The following is an 18,244-nucleotide window of genomic DNA, read 5'->3' as shown; positions in this document are numbered from 1 at the left end:
GACTCACAGGTGAAGTGATGCCTCACCTGGAAGGACTGTTTGGGGCCCTGAATGGTGGTAAGGGAGGAAGTGTAAGGGCATGTGTAGCACTTGTTCTGCTTACACGGATAAGTGCCGGGAGGGAGATCAGTGGGGAGGGATGGGGGGGACGAATGGACAAGGGAGTTGTGTAGGGAGCGATCCCTGCGGAATGCAGGGGGGGGGGAGGGAAAGATATGCTTAGTGGTGGGATCCCGTTGAAGGTGGCTGAGCAGGTGGCAAGATGCTAGCCCATTGAAATAAACTGAATATTACTGGGCTCCGGGTTTGATGTTTGATATTCTATACGTTGTCCCTTTTCTTTTCAGCATCTGCACAATTTGTCCTTTTTTCACACATTGGGTGTTCGATGTTTTCTTGAACGGGCTCCATGGTGTTGCTTTGCTTCGTGTGACTGCCTGCGGAAGGAGAAACCTCAGGGTTGTATTCTGTATGCACACTTTGATAATAGATGTACTTTGAATCTTTGATTGGCAACTTGAAGTTTTTGGACTTCGTTTTATGTTCGATTAGGAACTGACTTATTATTGCTTTATTGGTCAAATCACTTAATTTGTTATATATAAATAAAAATTAAAATAAAAACTGTCTGTATTTTATGGTCTCAGATCAGAACAAATCAAAGTAACAACAAAGTCATGGTTATGTCACGGATTCCACAAGCCTTCCCAGGAACTGAAACCTACCTACTGTGATCACCATTTGGATTATTCTGTTCAGTTCTGGTCGCTTCATTATAGGAAGGATATGGAATCTTTGGAGAGAGTGCAGAGTAGATCTACTGGGATGCTGCCTGGATTAGAGAGTGTGTCTTATGAAGTTAGGGTGAGTGAGCTGGGGCTTTTCTCTTTGGATCGAAGGAGGATGAGAGGTGACTTGATGGAATTGTTCAAGATGGTAAGAGTCATAGATTGAGTGGATTAAGTCATAGAAAAACACAGCACAGAAACAGGCCCTTCAGCCCATCTAGTCCACGATGAACTATTTAAACTAGCTAGTCACATCAACCTGTACTAGGACCATAGCCTTACATACCCCTCCCATCCATGTACCTAGCCAAACTTCTCTTAAATGTTGAAGTTGAAATCGCACCCTTCACGTGCTGGCAGCTCATTCCACACTCTCACCACCCTCTGAGTGAAGTTTCCCCTCATGTTCCCCTTAAACATTTCAACTTCCACCCTTAACCCATGGCATTGCATTTACCCTATCTACACCCTTCATAATTTTGTATAACTCTATCAAATCTCCCCTCAAAAGGGCCCAAAGGTTCAATGGGGACCCAAGTCACCCCAACCACCCCAACCACAAACTGTTCCAGCTGCTACAATCCAGGAAATGGTACCACAGCATAGAAGTCAGGACCAACAGGCTCCATGACAGCTTCTTCCACCAGGCCATCAGGCTGATCAATTCACGCAGATACAATTGTATCTCTATGTTATATTCACTGTCCTGTTGTACATACTATTTATTACAAATTACTATAAATTGCTCTTTCCACACTTGGAGATGTAAAAACTTTTAGTCCTCATGTATGTAAGGATGTAAGAAATAAAGTCAATTCAATTCAATCTTCTACACTCCAGGGAATAAAGTTCTAACCTATTCGATCTTTCCTTATAACTCAAGTTCTCCAGCAACATCCTTGTAAATTTTCTCGGTACTCTTTCAAACTTTTTTACATCTTTCCTACAGGTAGATGATCAAAACAGCACACAATACTCCAAATTAGGACTCACCAATGTCTTGTACAACTTCAACATGACATCCCATCTCCTGTACTCAATACTGTGATTTATGAAGGCCAATGTGCCAAAAGCTTTCTTTACAACCCCATTTAGCTGTGACATCACTTTCAATGACTTATGTACCTGTATTCCTAGCACCATTTGTTCTATCACACTCCTCAGTGCCCTACCGCTCACTGTGTAAGACCGACCTTGATTTGGTCCTCCCAAAGTGCAACACTTCGTGTTTGTCTGCATTAAATTCCATCTGCCATTTCTCAGCCCATTTTCCAGCTGACCCAGATCCCGCTCCACTTCCTCGCTGCCCACTACACCCCCAATTTTGGTGTCACCCGCAAAATTGTGATCCAGTTAACCACATTGTCATCCAGATTGTTGATATACTGTAGATGACCAACAGCAATGGACCCAGCACCGATCCCTGTGGCACTCCACGAGTCACAGGCCTCCAGTCAGAGAGGCAACCATCTACTACCACTCTCTGGCTTCACCCACAAAGACAAAGTCTAATCCAATTTACTACCTCATCTTGAATGGCAAGTGATTGAACCGTCCTGACCAACCCCCCCATGGGGGACCTTGTCAAATGCCTTGCTGAAGTCCATATAGACAACATCTACTGCCTTGCCTTCACCAACTTTCCTGGTAACCTCCCCAACCCACCACTCACAAAGCCATGCTGACTATCCTTAATTAGTCCATGTCTATCCAAATACTTATATATCCGGTCCCTCAGAATACCTTCTAATAACTTCCCCACTACTAAGGTTGGGTTCGCTGGCCTATAATTTCATGGTTTATTCTTAGAGCCTTTCTTCAACAGCAAGACAACATTAGCTATCCTCCAATCTTCCAGTACCTTGCCTGCTGCTAAGGATGATTTAAATATCTCTGATAGGACCACGGCAATTTCTGCATACACCTCCTGCAGGGCCTGAGGAAACACCTTGTCAGGTCAAAACATGGAAGTAACAATAAAACACAAGAACTGTGTGAACCACTTAGAAGGTCTACTCGTGTTCATAAACCCCCAGAGAGACTGATAGAGACATGTTAAATTATGCATTTGTTATGGTCAATGTTCCTAATTGTTTTTCTTTTCTGTCAGCTGCCTCAATGGAGCAAGCTGTTCCGAAAGATTGGGTAGGAATTTTCCCATGTAGTGGACCATTCCCATAAACTTCTGAACATCCTTTTTACATTGCGGTCTTGGCACGTTCTCAGTAGCAGAAACGTTCAATGGATCAGGACGCACGCCCTCATTGCTGATGATATCACCCACAAAGGTAAGTTCAGTCACTCCGAGCTGACATTTGTCTTTACTCAACTTCAGGTTTGCCTTGCGTGTTGCCTCAAAGACTTGTCTAAGTCTGGCGTCATGTTCTTGTTCAGATGATCCCCAAACAATACTATTGTCCATGGAGGTATCCCCACCCTCAGTGTGCTCATATAGCATGTGAATGGTTTTATGGTACACTTCAGGAGCTGATGCAATTCCAAACGGAAGCCTAAGAAAACAGTATCTGGCAAAAGGAGTGTTAAAGGTACACAACTTTAAACTCAGTTCATCTAATTTAAGTTGCCAGAATCCAGAGGATGCATCTAATTTACTAAAGTACTTTGCATTAGCAAACTGTGACATAATTTCTTCATGAGAAGGCAATTTGAAATGCTCTCTTTTAATGGCTCAATTCAAGCCTCTTGGATCTAAGCAAATACTCAGTTTTCCATTTTTCTTATCAACAATGACAAGCAAATTGACCCATTCAGTTGGTTCATCAATTTTTTTATGACTCCTAGCTGTTCCATTCTGTCAAGCTCTATTTTCAGTTGATGACATAATGCAAAAGGTAATTTTCTACATGGATATACTACGGGTTGCACTGTGTTGTCAATTTTAATTGTATGCTCTCCTGGAAGACAACCAAGCCCTTTGAACAAGTCCTCATACTCTTTCATCAAGTCACTGTACTCTGACTCTGTGTCACTGTCCAGGACTAAGACAGTTTTCACCAAATTCAGTCTCTCAAAGGCAGATAAACCCAGTATTGACCATACATTCCTTGGCACCACCACAAATGAAATCGTGTGCACAATATTTTTGTGTGATACTTTTGCCACACATGTTCCTTTAACTGGAATGTCTGCACCTGAATACCCAGTCACTTTTATATTTGTCTTATGTAACTTTGGTCTTGGCTTTAATGCATTAAACTCAGATTCTGCAAGAACATTTACTTGCGCTCCAGTATCAAGTTTAAACAGAATATTGTTTTGGTTCACTTGCAATGGAATTGTCCAGTCATTCTTACTGTGTTTGTTTTCACAAAGCACATCTATATAAAACTCCTCAAGTTCATTTTCAAGCACTGCATTTACTTGTCTTATTTTCTTTCTACTTTTGCAACAGCATGAAAAACGATTACTTTTACTGCAGTCGTTGCACATTTTCGCATACGCTGGACACTGTTTTGGCTGATGCTGCCGCCCACAGCAATCACATAGCTTTTTCCTCTCAGATGACATCTTGCTCTTTGTCGGTTTTGTTGTCATTTTATTATTTTTCCTAATATGTTTGTGCTTTTTTACAGCGTGTACGTTGCAGCTCTCAAAGAAAAGGTCTTTAGCCTGTGACGTCACAGTTTCCGAAGCTTTGCAGAGCATCAAAGCTTTTTCCAAGTCTAAATCTTGTTCCCTTAACAGGCTTTCTCTCAGACCATTATCCCGAATGCCACAAGCAATTCTGTCTTTAATGAGAGAGTCTGTCCGTTCTCCAGACTCGCATGATTTACTCCAGTGTCTCAACTCAGTAACATATTGATCAATTGTTTCACCAGCTCTCTGTGTACATGTAAAAAATAAGTGCCTTTCGTACGTCACATGACACTTCAGTATACAAAATGCTTCAAATTTGTCCATTATCGATTCCAACTTTAAATGATCTCCATTTTCAAAAATAAAATGATTATATACTTCAATTGCGTTGTCACCTATTATGTGTGTAGCCCCCGGTAAGCCTCAGTCTCGCTCAGCTCACTTTCGTCTAGGGGGAGCAGCCTTTGGCCCCGCCAAACTGGGTAATCAAGTTTGTGTAGATGCTGTGTGATGTACCCCACCCCGCCAAATAACAGACAATACACCATATGCAGTTAAACTTTTTTACACTTTATAGATCTTACTTGAACTATGTAATTAATAGAGATAAAATATAAAAGGAAAGTAAAAGGCACCAAACTTATCAAAGTTCAACCACTTTGTGCACAACAGTTGGAGCTCAATTAACGGAGTCTTCTTTCACCATTTGATCCCCTCCGACCCCCTCGACCCGCCGCCTGGGACCAACCACGGTGGTTGACCAGATGATCCACACAAGTCTGTCTTCATCTCCTCTCCTCACCGAAGACCCTGGGCCTCGGACTCCCACTGGGGGTCCGTCACATCACGCAGCTTACAGCATCGCATCTCCTGTCTCTGTCCCCATCGCGCCTTCTGCCTCAAAGCCCGTGAAAACAATAGCTTACAGACACACAAGAAAGAATAACATCTATCCCAATTGGTTAGCAAATGAATACAATTTTCTTATCAGTAATTATAACCCAAACAAACTGCGAGAGAGAAGCACTTTCTCAGCAGTTAACATAACAAAGAAGCCATTTTATTCTAACATAACGAAGAAGCCATTTTTATTAGCCTTAGCAGCAACATAAAAGAAGAAACCCCTTACATGTGGAGTAGAAGCGCAGCTTTTGCTTTTTTCCGGTTTTCCATCCACTTTGATCGTCAATAAATAAATACAGTTCAAAATGTTGCTTGAATTTTCTCCAATTCTTAGCTACATTCCTAGACAATTGAATTGTCGGTGGAGGCTGCAGCCCTTCCATTTGTAAAACTGTTAGCACACCAGAACAGTTCGAACTCTTTTTGATTATCTTTGATTCTCCCGTGTTAGGTAACTTATTATTCTTCCAGACCGACTTCTGACACCATGTTGTGTTCTTTATATTAATACGTACTGTGAGTTTCTAATAAAGAACCATATTCTGGAAGAATAGAACTTTTATTTAACAGCAACAATCACACGTGTCTTACAGCGCCATGCTTCCAGATCTTTCTATCATTTCTGCGCATGCTCAGAACTCTCTCCAATCACGTTCTTTCACGTGATATCACCACACTGGGGATTTATCCACCCTAATTTACCTCAAGACTGCAAATATCTCCTCCTCTGTAATCTGTATAGAGCCCATTACCTCCCTGTTACTTTGCCTCACTTCTATAGACACCGCGTCTGTCTCCTGAGTAAATATAGATGCAAAACATCCGTTTAAGATCTCCCCCATCTCTTTTGACTCCACATCTGGATTACATTCTGGTCTTCTAGAGGACCAATTTTGGTCCTAGCAAACCTTTTGCTCATAACGTATCTGTAGATCCCTTAGGATCCTCCTTTACTTTGTCTGTTAGAGTAACCTCATGCCTTCTTTTAGCCCTCCGATTTCTTTCTTAAAGTGTTCTTGTGCATTTTCTTATACCCCATAAGCAACTTATTTGTTCTTATCTGCCTACACCTGCTATGCACCTCCTATTTTTCTTAACCAGGCCTCAATATATCTTGCAAATGAAAGTTCCCTAAACCTGTTGCCTTTACCTTTTTAATCTTTTACTCACTTCACTTTTGAAAGCCTCCCACTTACCAAGTACTTTGCCAGAAAACAGGCTGTCCCAATCCATACTTGCCAGATCTTTTCTGATACCATCAAAGTTGACCTTTCTCCAATTTAAAATCTCAACATCCGGACCAGACCCATCTTTTTTTTGTGTTTACTTTGAAACACTATGGTCACTAGATGCAAAGTGTTCCCCTACACAAATTCTGTCACGTTCCCTGTCTCATTCTCTAATGGAAGATCAAGTGCTGCACAATTTCTCAATGGGTTTTCTATGTACTGATTAAGGAAATTTTCCTGAACGCATCTGACAAACTCTAGTCCTTTTACATTATTGGGAGTCCCAATCAATATGTAGAAAGTTAAAATCACTTACTATAACAACCTTATGTTTCTTGCAAGTCTGCGATCTCTCAGCAAATTTGCCCCTCTAAATCCCTAGGACTGTTGAGTGGTCTGTAATATAGGCCCATTAACGTGGTCATACCTTTCTTATTTCTCAGTTCCACCCATAAAGCCTAAATAGACGAGTTCTCAAGTCTGTCCTGACTGAGCACTGCTATGGCATTTTCCCTGACTAGTAACACCACCCAACCTCCTTTCAGCCCCCCCCCCCACTCTGTCATATCTAAAACAACCGAGCACCGGAGTATTGAGCTCCCAGTCCTGCCCCTCCTGCAACCAAGGCTCCAATTTCACAATTCCAGGTGTTGACCCATGCCCTGGGAGACTTTCTCCCAGGGAAGAAATGACTAACATAAGGGAACATCACTTTAAGGTGATTGGAAGAAAGTATAGAGGGAATATCTGAGGTATGTTTTTTTACAGAATGGTAGGTGTGTGAAATGCACTATCAGGGGTGGTGGTAGAGGCAACTACACTAGGAGCATTTGAGAAGCTCTTTAGATAGGCATGTGGATGATAGAAAAATGGAGGGCTTTGTGGGAGGGAACAGAGTAGGTTAAAAAGTTGATACAACATCGTGGGCTGAAGGGCCTGGAATGTTTTATGTTCTAAATGGTCTATTGGAGACAGTGATCTTGGTTGGCTTTTAACTCTGCTCCTTTTATTGAGGCTGCAGACTTTGTCATTCTTGGTTGCTCTTTATTCAAACTTGGCTGCAGGGTCTTGAGACTGTGCGGAGTAGAGTTGGGGGCGGGGTGCAAAACAGAGAGTAAAGTTTAACTTGAAGGATATACGTGGCCACAGTTGTTTTCAGAGCTCAGTGCTGGAAAGTGATGTCACAGGTCAGCAAATTGGTAACTGGTAAACATGAGAGATTCTGCAGATGCCGAGAGTCTTGAGTAACACCCTCAAAATGCAGGACTGGTGGAGTGTCTTCGCCTGAAATGTGGAGTATTTATTCCCTTTTATTGATGCTGCCTGACATGCTGATTTCCTCCAGCAAATTAGTAATTGGTTTGTGTTTCTTGCAGGGCAATATCTCCTTGTGCAATTGGATCCTCGATTTCCTCACTTACAGACTCCTGTCAATTCAGATTGGCAACAACATCTATTTAAAATCACCATCAGTAGAGGTGCACCGCCAGGCTGTGTGCTTAGCCCCCTGCTCTACTCGCTTTCTACTTATGACTGAGAGGCAAAGTACAGCTCCAGTGCCATAAAGTAAGCTTGCCGACAACATCACTTTTATTGGCCAAGTCAAAGGTGATGATGAATCAGCATATAGGAGGGAGATTGAAAATCTAATTGAATGGTGCCACAACCTCTTACTCACAACACGCTGGAGGAACTCAGCAGGTTGGGCAGCATCTGTGAACGATCAGTCAACGTTATAGGCCGGAACCCTTCATCAGGGCTGTAGAGGGAAGGGGCAGAGGCCCTATAAAGAGGGTTGGGAGAGGGTGGGAAGGAGAAGGCTGGTAGGTTCCAGGTGAAAAACCAGTAAGGGGAAAGATAAAGGGGTGAGGGAAGGGAGGCAGGGAGGTGATAGGCAGGAAAGGTGAAGAAGGAATAGGGGAAAACACAATGGATAGTAGAAGGAGGCAGAACCATGAGGGAGGTGATAGGCAGCTGGGGGAGGGGACAGAGTGAAATAGGGATAGGGACAGGGAGGGGGAGGGAATTACTGGAAGTTGGAGAATTCTATGTTCATACCAAGGGGCTGGAGACTACTCAGACTGTATATGAGGTGTTGCTCCTCCAACCTGAGTTTAGCCTCATCATGGCAGTAGAGGAGGCCATGTATGGACATATCTGAATGGGAATGTGAAGCAGAGCTGAAGTGGGTGGCAACTGGGAGATCCTGTCTGTTGTGGCGACCTCTTACTCAACATTTGTAAAACCAAAGAGCTGATTACCAACTATAGGGGGTCCATGAGCCAGCCGTTATCGGGAGATCAGAGGTGGAGAGGGTCAGTAACTTTAAATTCCTCAGTGTTATCATTTCAGAGGATCTGTCCTGGGCCCAGCACCCAAGTGCCATTACAAAGAAGGCACAGCCAGAGCTCTAATTTCTTAGAAGTTTGCAAAGATTTGGCATGTCACCTAAAACTTTGACAAACTTCTATAGATACATGGTAGAGATTATATTGACTCCCTGCATCATGGCCTGGTGTGGAAATATCAATACTGTTAAACAGAAAAGCCTACAAAAGTGAGTCAGTACAACCCAGTCCAGCACAGTTAAAGCTCTCCCCACCACTGAGCACATTTACAAGCAGTGCTGTCGGAGGAAAGCAGCATCCGCCATCAAGGACCCCCACTATCTAGGCCACGCTCTCTCCTTGCTGCTGCCATTGGGAAGGAGGTACAGGAGCCTCAGGTCCAACACCACCAGGTTCAGCAAAAGTTATTACCCCTCAATCATCAGAGTCCTGAACCAGCATGGATAACTTCACACCTCCCTACACTGAACTGATTCCACAAACTATTGACTGACTTTCAAGGACTCTACATCTCATGTTCTCAGTGTTAATTATTTACTTATTTAACTATTATTATTATTATGTTTTTCTTTATATTTGCACTTTGTTGTCTTTTGCACATTGGTTGTTTGTATGCTGTGATTCTATTGTGCTTATTTGTATTTACGGTGAATGCCCGCAGGAAAATGAATCTCAGGGTTGTATATGGTGACATATATGTACTTTGATAATAAATAAACTTTGGTCACTTCTGCTGGGTCAGGTGTTTTAGATCAAGGATACCATATTAAAATCAGAGATATTAATTTTGCCAATGAATGTAGCAAGTTAAAATAACTAAATCGATTCAAAGTAATCCAATTCAATTAATTAAATGGAACAGGAATGTCTTGGCAGGTATTGTGCTGTAGTTGCAACTGGTGGACCACATTGGGTTCATGGTATCAGCAAGTATTGGCTGTTCAAGGAATTTCAGCTCAAGGTTGACAAGCTGGACTCTGAGCTCCAGACAATGTGGCGCATCAGGGAGGGGGCCAATACCCTGGACTTTCTGTTCCAGCAAATGATCACACCCCCACAGACTAATGTCCTCAAATCTGATCAGTGATCAGGGACAGGAGGATGATACTGCAAGAGGCAGGTAAAGATAACCAGAGGGTAATCCTTGAAGCGACTCCACCATTAACCTTGACTGGCAAGTAGAAGCTCCATGGATCCTGCATGGACAGGGTCGAGGAGTGCAGGGAGAATGTGCAAGTTGTCCACAGGGCGCCATTCAAGTTGGGGGAAGAAAAGAGGAATTGTGAGTGTTACGATCACTCAAGTTGAGTATGTTTTCCCAGGGGGTTGTTCCCTTAAAGGAGAATACCTGTGTGTGACTTTGTTTAATGTAGGGAGGCAGATGCATGGGCAGCCAACACCAGGCCCTTGACAGATCAGGGTCAGGGTCCAGTGGCATGGCATCCAAGATGACTGGGGACCCTTCACAGCTGAAGCCTTCCTCCACCTTCACTGCCGTGATCTTTCACCCGCCCCGCCACTGAGGTCTTGGTTGGATGCCCCTTGTCTGGAACCTCACCGCTATGGGTGACCCTACCAGGAGCTGAGCTCCAGACGGCATCACTCTGGGGATCTCAGGAACTCACAAGCCTCTGCACCATGACAAGGTGACGATCCTTGGGGAAGGATAATGTAGTGGTGATAGGGCATCGCATTGTTAGGGGAACAGACACTGTTCTCTGCAGCATGGAGTCCTGGTGGTTGTATTGCCTGCCTGTTGCCAGGATGGAGGACATCTCTTCAGTCGTGGTGGTCCATGTTTGCACTGACAACATAGGGAGAAGTAATAAAGAAGGTTCTGCTGAGGGATCGTGAGCGAACTGTGGCTGAAGTTTTAGAAGAAAGATTAGTTTTATTTGTTATATGTACTGTACTTCAAAACATCAAAACGTGCAGTAAAATGCATCATTATGTGTCAAATCAAATCGGCGTAGATTGTGCTGGGACCAGCCCGCAAGTACTGTCACACTTTCTGGCACCACCACAGCCCACAACTCACTAACCCGAAGCGTACATCTTTGGAATGTGGGAGCAAACCGGAGCACCTGGAAAAAAACCCGGGGAGAAGGTACAAGCTCCTTACAGACAATGGCATGAATCGTACCTCGATCAGTGATTGCTGGCATGGTAAAGCAATTACACTAACCGCTAGGCTACTGTGCTGCCCACAGTGGGCCAAAGTGCAAAGCAGGTTGTATCAGAGGCATGTCAAAATAATTAAATGATGTCATTAATCAAATTGACAAGGGTAAAGTGGAAGAGGAATTTGCAGATTGTGTCACGCCAAGTCATTTGCATAACCTACCTGGGAACAGGTTATCTTAAATTTGTTCAGAAGCAAAGAGGTAGGGTTAATCAAAGATGTTGTGGCTTAAGGACCCCCGAGAGAGTAGTAATGGTGGAATTCCTCACACAGTTCAATTACTAGCACCCATGGTCTATAAACAATATCATCCAGTTAAATCGAGGCAATTACTAATGTACGAAGATGGAGTTGTCTGGAGTGTACTGGGTAGATAGGCTGAGGGATTCGTCAGTGCATGAGCAGTGTTAGGTATCTAATGCAGTCAACCCTGCAGAGGGTTGTAAACACTGTCAGCTCCATCATGGGCACCAGCCTCCTCATCATCGAGGACACCTCCAAAAGGTAATGCCTCAAAAAGGCGGCATCCATCAATAAGGACCCCCATCACCCAGGACATGGCCTCTTCTCATTGTACCATCAAGGAGGGGGTACAGGAGCCTGAAGACACACACTCAACATTTTAGGAACAGCTTCCTCCCCTCTACCATCAGATTTCGGAATGAACTCATGAACACTGCCTTACTATTTTTGCTCTCTTTTTACACTACTTAGTTAATATTTTTAATTGTATATTTCTAACTGTAATTGATTGTATTTTTATGTATCGCACTGTACTGCTGCTGTCAAACAATAAATCTGATGACATACGTCAGTGATATTAAACCTGATTCTGATTCTAGTTCATAAAACTCAACAGAACTTTATCCCAGTTAGAAAGCAGGATCCCTGGAGAAAGGTGAACCATTCATGATTAACGAAGGAAGTCATGGAAAATACATTAAATCAAAGACTGGGAGCATATAAAATAGCAAGGCCTGATCATAGTTCAAAGGATCAGAAAATGTGACAGAAACAAGCAGCAAGAGACTGAAAAGGCGAGAGAAATTTGATTATGAAAAGAAACTGGGAAGAATTATCAGAATAGACAGAAAGGGTTTTTATGGACATGAAAAAAAGGAGAGGATAGCTAGTGTAAGTGTGGATCCCTAGAGGGTGCTTCTAAGGAACTAATAATGGAAAATAAGGAAACCGCAGTACGGTAAATCAATACTGACAATAAATAAATGATAAAGAAACTAATCAATCTGAAAGAATCCTGAAGGTATCTCATGGGCTACTTCCAACTTGTCACGACCACAAGGACAAGGTAATGGTAAACTAGAGGGACTAAAGTCACCAGGCCCTGATAGTTTGTACCAAAGGGTTTTGAAGAAAACAGTTCCAACAATAGTGGAGACATTGGTGAACATTTTTCAGTCTCCTCCAAGTTCCTGGAAAAGTACCAGCATATTGGAAAATGGAGGGCATTGCTCCAGATTTGAAGAAGGGACAAAGTTGATAGAACTTCAGAGACAGCATTTGAGTATTGTGAACAGTTTTGGGTCCCTTATCTAAGAAAGGACGTGGTAGCATTGGAGAGGGTCTAAGGAGGTTCATGAGAATGATCCTAGGAAAGTAAGGTTAACATGTGAGGAGCATCTGAAGGCTCTGGGCCTGTACTTGCTGGGGTTTAGAAGAATGAGAGAGATCTCATTGAAACTTATCGAATATTAAAAGGCCTAGATAGGATGGACATGGACAGGATGTTTTCTATAGCAATGCAATCTAGGACCAGAAGGCACAGCCACAGATACCAGGACGAGTTTTTAGAACAGAGGTGAGGATGTATTTCTTTAGCAGGAGGGTAGTGAATCTGTGGAATTAATTGCCACGGATGCTGTGGGAGGCAAGTCATTGGGTATATTTAAAGGGGAGGGTGACAGGTTCTTGATCAGTAAGGGTGTCACAGGGAGAAGGCAAGGGAAAGGGGTTGAGAGGGATAACGAATCTGACATGACAGAATGGTGGAGCAGACTCGATGGGCCCAATAGTCTAGTTCTGTTCCTATGTCTTATGGTCTTATGGGCTGTTAGATTAAACTTGGCAAGATGCTGGTTTCTATCATTAAGGAAGACATTTGGTGTCATTTAGAGAACTAAGATGTAATCAAATGAAGTCAACATATTTTTATGGAAGGAAAATCATGTTTGATGAATTTGCTGGAGTTCAAAGGTTCAAAGATCCAATTTAACGTCAGAGAAATGTATACAATATACATCCTGAAATGCTTTTTCTTCGCAAACATCCATGAAAACAGAGAAGTACCCCAAAGAATAAGCAACAGCTAAATGTAAGAACCCCAAAGATCCCCCCAGCTCTCCTCCCTCCCGCGTGTAAGCGGCAGTGAGCAACAATCCCCCGTCCACCCACCAGCAAAAAGAAAGCATCAGCACCGCCATCGCCACCAAGCACTCAAGTGTGAGCAAAGCTATAGCAAAGGCACAGACTTGTAGTTATCCCAAAGCCTTCACGTTTCACCTGGTATTCGATATACCGCTGGTTCTCTCTCTCCCTAATAAGGGAGAAGGAAGTGTCTCCATTTTCCCAGCGAGCGGGGAGACATAACAAACAACTCGCTGGTTTGCGATGTTAAAAATCTGCTACGTCGCTTTTTTCGTTCTTTGAGGAATCGATAGAGGGGATCCTGTAGATGTGGGACATTGGGATTTCCAGAAGGCATTTGACGAGGTGCAAAGTAAAAGGCTGGTGCAACAGGTAAGATCTCATGGTGTTGGGGAAAATGTGTTAGCATGGATAGAAGATTGGTTGTGACATAGAAAGCAGGAAGTTGGAATAAACAGGCCTTTTTCAGGCTGAAAGGTGCCTCAAGCATCTGTTCTTGGTCCTCAGCAATTTGTAACTCATGTTAATGACCTGGAGGAGGGGGCAGAATGTGAGGTATCCAAGTTTACTGATGATACAAAAACAGGTGAAGAGAGCATGTTGTGACAAAGACTTTGGGACTCTGTAACTGGATATAAATAGGCTGAGTGTGTGGGAAAAATCCTGGCAAACAGAACTTAATGCAGGAAATTACGAGATCATAGCTTCAAAGTGAAGTACAGTGGAAAAAGGGGCCTTTTCTGACCACGCAGCCCATGCTGACCATGATGCCTATCTGTATTAGACCCTCATCCCTCTACGTCCTTCCCATCCAAATGCTACTTAGATATTGAAACTGCATCCGCATCTGCCCCTTCCTCTGGCAGCTCGTTCCATGTAAACACCTCCCTCTGTGTGAAAAACCAACCTCTCAGATCCCCTTTAAATATTTTTCTCTCTCACCTTAAACCTCGGTCCTCTAGTTCTAGACTCTACTGCCCTGAGGAAAGACTCTGCATCTCCTATATACCTCAATATGATGTTGTAATCCTCTACAAGATCACTCCTCAGCCCACTAGCTTCCATAGAGAATACTCCCAGTCAATCCAATCTCCCATTATTACTAAAACCCTCCATTCCAGGCACCATCCTGGTGAATCTGTTCTGCGCTCTCTCTCTGTTACCACTTCCTGTAGTGTGGCGATCAGAACTGTACCCAATGCTCGATGACTGCAGTGGTGCTGCTTCCTGCACCCACGGATTTTATCATCGTCACCACCACCTTCCACCCTGCTCTCAAGTTCATGTGAACCATTTCTGACCCTCATCTCCCTTTTCCAGATCTCACTGTCTCCATCTCCGGAAATAAACTAAATTACTATAAACCCATCGAGTCCCACAGATACGTGGTCTTCACCTCTTCCCACCCTGTCTCTTGTCCTTGCTCCTAGACTCTCTGTCTCTGCCATATCTGTACTCAAGACTAAAATGGCTTCCTTTTTCCTCACTCTCACATTTCCTCTGTTTCTCCGCCTGCCTTCTCCCAGACAGCTTGTCTACTGTGTTCGTTGCCATCAACATGGCCTCCTCCACATTGAGTAGAGCAAGCACAGAGTCAGTAACAGCTTTGCAGAGCACCTATGCTCTGACCAGAAAGGCCATCCAAAACTCCCCATCTCATATCATTTCAACTCCCCTTCCCATTTCCACACTGACCTGTCTGTCCTCAGTCTTCTCCATCGTCAGGATGAGGCCCAACTCTGACTGGAGGAACATCTCATCTTCTGGGTAGTCCACAATTCAATATTGAGTTCTCCGATTTTAGGTAACCCACTTTTACTTTTTCCCTCCTCCCCTTTTCACCCATCTCCTTTTCCTTCTGATCTTCCAATTCTCCCATTTTTGTCTTCCTTCTCTCCCTCCCCACAGCCTCCCCCCCACACGCATCTTTGTCCCCTTTCCCCTCGTAGCTCCATCCACCCACTTCTCATCTCAACTTCCATTTATTTCCAAATGTCATCACCTCTCCCCCAGTTGTTCCCATTCCCACCTGCTTTACTGATCCAAATCCAGCTCTGGGTAGTGCTTTGTGTTCCTGCTAATCTCCTCCAGCAGCTGTCTCCCATTTTCGCACTCCTCTCCCCCACTTTTCTCCATCTGTTTTTTCCCTTTTTCTTTCTCTTTCTCTCTCTCCCTCCCTCCATCCACCCATCATTCTTTTGCCACTCTCTTCCAACCCCACCCCAGTTCAACTCCCCTACCTGGCACCACCTCCCCAGTCCACCAATCACCTTGGAGGCCTGCCATGAGGTTGGAGGACTGCTTGTGTCCGTGGGCGGCAGGGCAGGAGGAAAGGGGCTTGTTCTTCTGTAATACGCACAAAATGCTGCAGCAACTCAGCAGGTCAGGCAGCATTGATGGAAAGGACTGAGGAGTCGATGTTTCGGGTCGAGATCCTTCATCAGTGTGTTACTCTGGATTTCCAGCATCTGCAGGATCTCTTGTACTTTTGCTTTGCTGGTGTTTTGCTGCTTGTTGTGTTCAGTTGTGTTCTGTTCTGTGTCGTTCTGCCGAGCATTGAGGGCATGCTGGGTTGGCGCTGGAATGTGTGGTGACACTTGCAGACTGTCCCTGCTGGGGTTGTGCCGGCTGTTAATGCCAATGACCCATTTCACTGTACACTTGATGTACGCGTGACAAACAAGTGTATCCGAATCTGAATTTGGATCTGGAATCCCTCTTTTCTCTCTGCTGGCCATCTCGCCTCTTCGCTCTCAGTCTTGACCCGAATCATCGCCAATTTCCTTCCTCCCACAGATTCCATGTGACTCACTAAGTTCCTCCAGCACATTGATTGTTGCTCTAGATTCCAGCATCTGCAGCCTCTTGTGTCTCCATAACAGAGTCTCACCAATGTTTTGTAGAACTGGAATGTGATGTTGAACTCTTCTACCCAATGCCTCTGCCTGGGAGGTTAAGCATACCAAATCACTATCATAATCACCACTCTCAGCAAGCTTCAGAAGCACTGCAAGTTCAATGATGTGCAGTAACCTTGAAAATCAATGAGCAAACAACTTTTAATTGCGACAATTAAAACCATCTTTTCAGGAAAAGGCTAGGTGGTTGCTATGTTTCACTAGGAGTTTGAGATTTGGTATTTCACCAAACCCTCTATCAAATTTCTGCAATGTACTGTGGAGAGCATTCTAACTCTCTGGTGTGGAGGGACACTGCAGTGGATGGGAAAAATATGCAGAAGGTTGTAAACTCATCCAACTCCATCATGGGCACTAGCCTCGTCATTATCGAGGGCATCTTCAAAAAGTGGTGCCTCAAGAAGGTAGCATCCTTCATGAAGGACGCTCACCACCCAGGTATATGCCCTCTTCTCATTGCTACCATCAGGGAGGAGGTACAGGAGCTTGAAGACCCCTCTTCTCATTGCTACCATCAGGGAGGAGGTACAGGAGCCTGAAGACCCCTCTTCTCATTGCTACCATCAGGGAGGAGTTACGGGAGCCTGAAGATACACACTCAACATTTTATGTAGGAACAGCTTCTTCACCTCTGCCATCAGATTTCTGAATGGACAATGGACCCACAGACACTACCTCACTTGTTACTCTCTTTTACTTATTATCTTTAAAAAATATTTCTTACTGTAGCTTACAGTACATTTTTTAATGTCTTGCATTGTACTGCTGCTGTAAAACAACAAATTTCACCTAAAAAACCTGATTCTGATTCTGATTCATATTCTGATGCTCAGCCTTGGAGTAGGTTCTAATATGTCATTCTATGCCTATGATGCAGCTTGTAATATGAGTTGTCTGATCATAATATTGAGAATGGCATTCACACATTGCATGCGCTAAAGTCTGCAGAGTAAATAGACAGCCACATCGGCCCTCAGGCTGAATTGAATCTCGATGATAAGGTTCACACCATCTGTTGACCTCATACACTTGAATGTAGGTTCAGCAGCATTCCAATAGTCCTTAAAACAATCATCAGTTGCCGGCAACAAAACATCTGCTGGAGGAACTCAGCAAATTAGGGAGCATGTGTCAGGGAGGAGTGACACACACAAAATGCTGGAGGAATGGCTTCTTCCCCCTTCCTTTCCAGTCCTGATGAAGGGCCTCAGTCACGAAACATCAACTGTTTATTCCCTTCCATAGATGTGGCCTGACCTACTGAATTCCTCCAGCATTTTGTGTGTGGAACAATGGATTTCCATCATCTGCAGAATCTAATCTTTAGGATAAGTGGCAAGGGATGGAATTGTCAACATTGAGGGTTGAAACCATCCATCAGGATTGTGTGGAAAGAGAAGATGGGTAGTATAAATTCTAAGTTAATTGGGACAGGAGACTGTTGTCAAACAGTTTCAAAATAAACATCAGGCGCATGCGCCTGTGTGGCCATTAGACACTACACGGTGCTTAGAGTGAACAGTTTTTAAATAGCTTCAGTTGCACGTGCTTGTGTTCAAAAAGCAGTGATTTTTTTCAGTGATACTTGACAAGAAATAATCAGTAAGACAACTCCAAACTGTTTTTGCTCACCGTGGTTTCAAGCATTCTGGCTTGGAAATACCAGAAACGACCGAGAGTAAAAATGAAACTATTTCACCACTTCAACAAGTTAGGAACTAGGAGAATTTGAAGATATTGTCAATCATCTTGGATGTTACCCTTGGTACTCAGCTGGACACTCAGTTCTTCCCTGTGGCTCCAAGTAGTCATTTGCACGTGACAGCGGCCACACCCCGGTACACCACTTCGACAGGTGGGATACACCGGCTGAGGGTAGCTGGCAGTTCTTGTA

At 43.8% G+C, this 18,244-nt stretch overlaps 1 long non-coding RNA gene across 1 annotated transcript; it reads left to right on the top strand.

Annotated features, from left to right (window-relative positions):
- The first annotated feature begins 241 nt into the window (after window positions 1-241).
- LOC134350733 (uncharacterized) lies at window positions 242-8,270 on the top strand. Its single transcript, XR_010018977.1, has 3 exons — window positions 242-864; window positions 2,899-3,076; window positions 7,894-8,270. It is a non-coding gene; the product is annotated as an uncharacterized LOC134350733 (long non-coding RNA).
- Window positions 8,271-18,244: the final 9,974 nt, after the last annotated feature.

The sequence above is a fragment of the Mobula hypostoma genome, chromosome 8 (genome assembly GCF_963921235.1).
Source record: "Mobula hypostoma chromosome 8, sMobHyp1.1, whole genome shotgun sequence".
NCBI lineage: Eukaryota > Metazoa > Chordata > Chondrichthyes > Myliobatiformes > Myliobatidae > Mobula > Mobula hypostoma.
This window is presented reverse-complemented; position numbering and strand designations above follow the sequence as displayed.